This window comes from Mangifera indica, chromosome 1, assembly GCF_011075055.1.
Source record: "Mangifera indica cultivar Alphonso chromosome 1, CATAS_Mindica_2.1, whole genome shotgun sequence".
NCBI classification, from domain to species: domain Eukaryota; kingdom Viridiplantae; phylum Streptophyta; class Magnoliopsida; order Sapindales; family Anacardiaceae; genus Mangifera; species Mangifera indica.
The window spans coordinates 9,077,055-9,082,998 of NC_058137.1; the positions used below are offsets into that span (position 1 = coordinate 9,077,055).

The following is a 5,944-nucleotide window of genomic DNA, read 5'->3' on the forward strand; positions in this document are numbered from 1 at the left end:
TGTATGTTCGTTACGCGATCTTTGAAACAAGCTAGTTTACAGTTTGATCCAGAAATTGAAAAGACTGCGAAAGGGCTGAGAAAAGAAGCGAAAAAGAGACTGCAAGCACAAAAATCAGTTCACGAAACAGAGGAAAACATGGCTGAAAATCAGACTTTACGAGAGCTTGCTGCTCCAAATTTAAATCAACAACCACACTGCATTACTTTTCCAAATTTAGATGATAATACTACCTTCGAATTGAAATCCGGACTAATTCATCTTTTACCTATTTTTCGTGGTTCTGCAGGTGAAGATCCTCATAAACATTTAAAAGAATTTCATGTGGTGTGCACCGGAATGAAACCGAATGGAGTAACCGAAGAACAAATCAAGATAAGGGCTTTTCCGTTTTCTTTGAAAGATGATGCGCAAGATTGGTTGTATTATCTACCTGCTGGAAGTATCACTACTTGGCATGAGATGAAAAGATTATTTCTGCAGAAATTTTTTCCAACATCAAGAGCAGCCAGCATAAGGAAAGAAATTTGTGGCATTAGGCAGCAAAGTGGAGAGTCTTTATACGAATATTGGGAGCGCTTTAAAAAACTCTGTGCGAGCTGTCCACATCACCAAATCAGTGACCAACTGCTTATTCAATATTTCTACGAAGGACTTCTATCGAATGAGAGAAATATGATTGATGCAGCAAGTGGTGGAGCATTGGCTGACAAAACACCTGAAGCAGCCCGGAATTTAATTGCAAATATGGCGTCAAATTCACAACAATTTGGAAATAGATTAGACCATTCGTCTCGGCGCGTCAATGAGGTAAATATATCTTCTCTTGAAAGCCGACTTGATGATCTAACTACTCTTGTACGTCAAATGGCTGTAGGAAAAACAGAGGTAGCGAAAATTTGCGGAATCTGTTCAGTAGGAGGACATCCAACTGATATGTGCCCAACACTTCAGGAGGACTGCTCTGAACATGCTAATGCAGTGGGCGGATTTTTAGGACAGCAGCAGCGAAATCATAATTATAATCCCTATTCGAATACCTACAATTCCGGTTGGAGAGATCATCCTAATTTTCGTTATGGGAATGCAAATACGAGTCAGCCTTCAAATAACTTTCAGCCGTATCAGCAGCCCTATGTTCCTAGACAGCAGCAACCAACCCAAAATTCTGGTTCAGGTACATCTCTTGAAGATATTGTTAAAACTATGGCTACTAACACTGTGAAATTTCAGCAGGAAACAAGAACCAGCATTCAAAATTTGGAGAATCAAATGAGTCAGATGGCTACTGCAATCAGTAGGCTGGAAGCACAAAATTCAAGTAAACTACCGTCGCAAACTGTGGTGAACCCAAAGGAGAATGCTAGCGCCATAGTGTTGAGAAGTGGAAAAGAGTTGGAGAGGCCAATTAAAGAACCACCTGTACCACCTGTACCAACACAAAAAGCGGAAAACAGAGAGGAAACGGTAGTAGAAAAGAATCCTTCCGAAAAGGTATCGACAGGTAAATATCCTCCTTTCAGCGAATACAAACCTGTTCCTCCTTTTCCTGAAGCTTTAAAACTGAAGTGCGAAAGCAATGCGGATTTATATGAGACCTTTCGGAAGTGTGAAGTCAATATCCCACTGTTCGATGCAATAAAACAAGTGCCTCGCTATGCTAAATTTTTGAAAGAGCTGTGTACATTGAAAAGAAAGCAAAAACTCAAAAGGTATGAAAAAATAAAGGTAGGAGAAAATGTTTCAGCCATAATTCGGAAGAGGCTTCCTGAAAAATGCAAAGATCCAGGTATGTTTTGCATCCCTTGCACCATAGGAGAAACAAAAATTGAAAAGGCCATGTTAGATTTAGGAGCATCCATTAATGTAATGCCATATTCCATTTATTCTGCTCTTAAACTGGGTCCTTTAGAACAAACTGGTGTAGTTATTCAGTTGGCCGATAGATCGAATACATATCCAAAAGGATTAATTGAAGATGTTCTTGTTCAGGTTAATGATAAATTAATTTTTCCGGCTGATTTTTATGTTCTTGATATGGAAAATAATGACCAATCTGCACCTATTCTGTTGGGAAGACCTTTTCTGAAAACTGCTAAAACGAAAATTGATGTTCACAAAGGCACATTGACCATGGAATTTGATGGAGAAGCTGTCCAATTTAATATTTATGATGTTATGAAATATCCTGATGTGGATTTTCCTGTATATTCAGTTGATTTAATTGATTCTCTAGCGCAGGAAATTTTTGATGCTGAAGATGAGTTGGAAGCAGCTAACCAAGACAACATTTTGGAAGAAAGAGATGAACCTAAATTAATTTCAGATGTGCAGAATACAGTAGCAGCGATAAATGAGTGCAAAGAGCTGAAAAATGCAAATAATTTATCTTATATTGAGCTACCAGTATCTAACGAAAAATTGATACCTTCTGTTTTGCAGGCACCAGAGCTGGAGCTGAAACCTCTTCCAAATCACCTAAAATATGTGTACCTTGGAGATGGGGAGACCTTACCAGTGATTATTTCTAGCAAGTTAATTAAGCAGCAAGAGGAAAAATTGGTACAGATTTTGAAAAAGCATAAAATAGCCATAGGATGGACCATTGCCGACATAAAAGGAATCAGTCCCTCTACGTGCATGCATCGAATTCATCTTGAAGAAGGAGCTAAACCAATTCGACAGCCACAAAGGAGGCTGAATCCGCCAATGATGGAAGTGGTAAAGAAGGAAATTTTAAAGCTGCTTCAAGCTGGAGTAATTTATCCTATTTCAGACAGCGAATGGGTCAGCCCTGTTCAAGTCGTTCCGAAGAAGACCGGCATCACAGTGGTAAAAAATCAGAATGATGAATTGGTGCCTACTCGAGTTCAGAATGGGTGGCGGGTCTGTATAGATTATAGGAAATTAAATTCGGTAACCCGTAAAGATCACTTTCCGTTACCATTTATTGATCAAATGTTAGAAAGGTTAGCTGGCCGAGCTTATTATAGTTTTCTAGATGGTTTTTCAGGATATTTTCAGATTGCAATTGCTCCCGAAGATCAAGAAAAGACAACCTTCACATGTCCATTTGGAACTTTTGCATATCGACGAATGCCATTTGGAGCTTGTAATGCGCCAGCTACTTTCCAAAGGTGTATGGTAAGTATATTTTCGGATTATGTTGAGCACATTATCGAAATTTTTATGGACGATTTTACTGTTCACGGAGACTCATTTGATAATTGTTTGCAGAATCTCACACTTGTGTTACAAAGATGCATTGAAACTAACCTTGTTTTAAATTTTGAAAAATGTCATTTTATGGTTGAGCAAGGTATAGTTTTGGGGCATGTAGTTTCAGCCAGGGGTATTGAGGTAGATAAAGCTAAAGTGGATATTATTCAATCTTTACCTTACCCCACTAGTGTGCGGGAAGTTCGTTCTTTTCTTGGCCATGCAGGTTTTTACCGACGTTTTATTCAAGAATTTTCACGTATTGCATTGCCCTTATGTAAGCTGCTTCAGAAAGAAGTGACTTTTGAGTTTGATGAAAGCTGTAAAAAGGCATTTGACAAATTGAAGCAGCTGCTGACTTCTGCACCAATAATCCAGCCACCAGATTGGAGTCTCCCGTTTGAAATAATGTGTGATGCAAGTGATTACGCCGTAGGAGCCGTGTTGGGGCAGCGAGTTGGAAGGGTGCCACATGCCATATATTATGCATCAATGACCTTAAATGATGCACAAAAAAATTATTCGACCACTGAAAAAGAACTCTTGGCGGTTGTTTTTGCATTAGAAAAATTCCGTTCTTATTTGTTGGGTACTAAAGTGGTTATTTACTCTGATCATGCAGCTCTTAGGTACTTGATTACAAAGAAAGAGGCAAAGCCAAGGCTTATAAGATGGGTTCTGCTGCTGAGTGAATTCGACCTAGAGATCAAGGATAAAGCTGGACAAGAAAATCGAGTTGCTGACCATTTAAGCCGTCTGGTTCATGTTAAAACAGAGCAGGATCTGCAGGAGCAATTTCCTGATGAGCAATTATTTTCAGCAAGCTGCAGGCTGCCCTGGTACGCACACATGGTGAATTATTTAGTTACTAACACACTGCCAACTGATTTATCTAAGGCTCAAAGAGATAAACTGAAAAATGATGCAAAGTATCATGTATGGGACGATCCATATCTATGGAAACGTTGCGCTGATCAAATTATTAGAAGGTGCGTACCTGAAACTGAAATTTCTTCTATTATTACATTCTGCCATTCGTATGCTTGTGGAGGCCATTTTGGAGCAAAACGGACAGCAAGAAAAATTCTAGATTGTGGATTTTTCTGGCCAACTTTATTTCGAGACACGTACTTATTTTGTAAATCTTGTGAACGATGTCAGAAAACAGGTAATATTTCGCAGAAAAATGAAATGCCTCAAACTCCTATTTTAGTTTGCGAGATTTTTGATGTTTGGGGTATTGATTTCATGGGGCCTTTTCCATCTTCGTTTGGTTACGTCTATATTTTATTGGCAGTTGATTATGTCTCGAAATGGGTAGAAGCGAAAGCTACCCGAACTGATGACTCTAAAATTGTTTCAGGTTTCCTTAAATCTAACATATTCAGCAGGTTCGGCATTCCGAAGGCTCTAATTAGCGATCAAGGGAGACATTTTTGCAACCGAACAATAGAGGCGCTGTTAAAAAAATATGGTGTAACACACAAGATTGCTACGGCGTACCATCCACAAACTAGCGGACAAGCTGAGGTTTCGAATCGGGAAATTAAATCAATCATAGAGAAAACAGTTGGTCCGACCAGAAAGGATTAGAGTTTGCGATTGGAAGATGCGTTGTGGGCATACAGAACGGCATACAAAACGCCAATTGGGATGTCGCCATATAGGTTAATATTCGGTAAGGCCTGTCATCTTCCAGTTGAATTAGAACACAGAGCATATTGGGCTGTCAAGCATTGCAATATGAAGTTGGATGAGAGTGGCGAACATAGGAAATTACAGCTGCAAGAATTAGAAGAAATTCGCAATGACGCGTACGAGAATGCTAGAATTTACAAGGAGAAAACAAAAGCTTTCCATGACAAAATGATTTCCAGAAAGGAATTTTCACTTGGCCAAAAAGTTCTCCTTTATCATTCAAGACTTCGATTATTTCCAGGTAAATTACGTTCTCGTTGGATTGGGCCGTTCGTTGTGACTAACGTTTTTCCTCATGGTGCAGTGGAGATTCAGAGCTTAACGACATCGAAAGTATTTAAAGTTAATGGCCACAGACTCAAAATGTTTTACGAAGGAGTACCGACTGAAAACGTTGGAGAAGTGGAGCTGAAAGATCCCATGTACATGGATGAATAGATGAAGGCATTACGTCGAGCCGACGACTGTAAACAAAGGCACTACTTGGGAGGCAACCCAAGCTTAACTTCGATTAATGTTTTGCTTTAATTTCGGTTTATGTGTTCAATTTTTCGTTTTAAATTTCGGTTTTAGGATGTTTAGATAGTTAATTAGCAATTATTTTATGATTTTTATTGAGTTTATTTTAATTTATTTTCAGGTTACTGTTCAATCGTCTTCTTCCTCCTGCCAGTCTCAATTAGCCTTCTGTAAATGTTCACGTGGGGAGGAATCTGCAGTTTGGTAATCTGGAGCTGGGTTATGTATTTCTGTCAAAAGTCCAACTTTTGGCTTTGATATTTGCTTGAAACCAAGGGGGCCATATGAATTTGTGTGATTAAAAGGGCTGAGTTAATTGCTTCCAGAGACATAATCAATAAACACATGCCTCCAAAATTCCTCTCCACCTAAAACGTAACCCTAGCAGCCCCCTTTCCTCCATTTCGAACACCATGGTCCGAACCCGTTCTCAGCATCATCGAGCAGCAACATCCAGCCATCGGAGACCATCCACACCAGAGCTGTTGTCCGATTCCGACGATTCACG

The 5,944-nt window shown here is 39.3% G+C and overlaps 1 non-coding gene across 1 annotated transcript; it reads right to left on the reverse strand.

Annotated features, from left to right (window-relative positions):
- Positions 1-510: 510 nt before the first annotated feature.
- Positions 511-617, reverse strand: LOC123196128. Its single transcript, XR_006497610.1, has one exon. It is a non-coding gene; the product is annotated as a small nucleolar RNA R71 (small nucleolar RNA).
- Between the last annotated feature and the right edge of the window lie 5,327 nt (positions 618-5,944).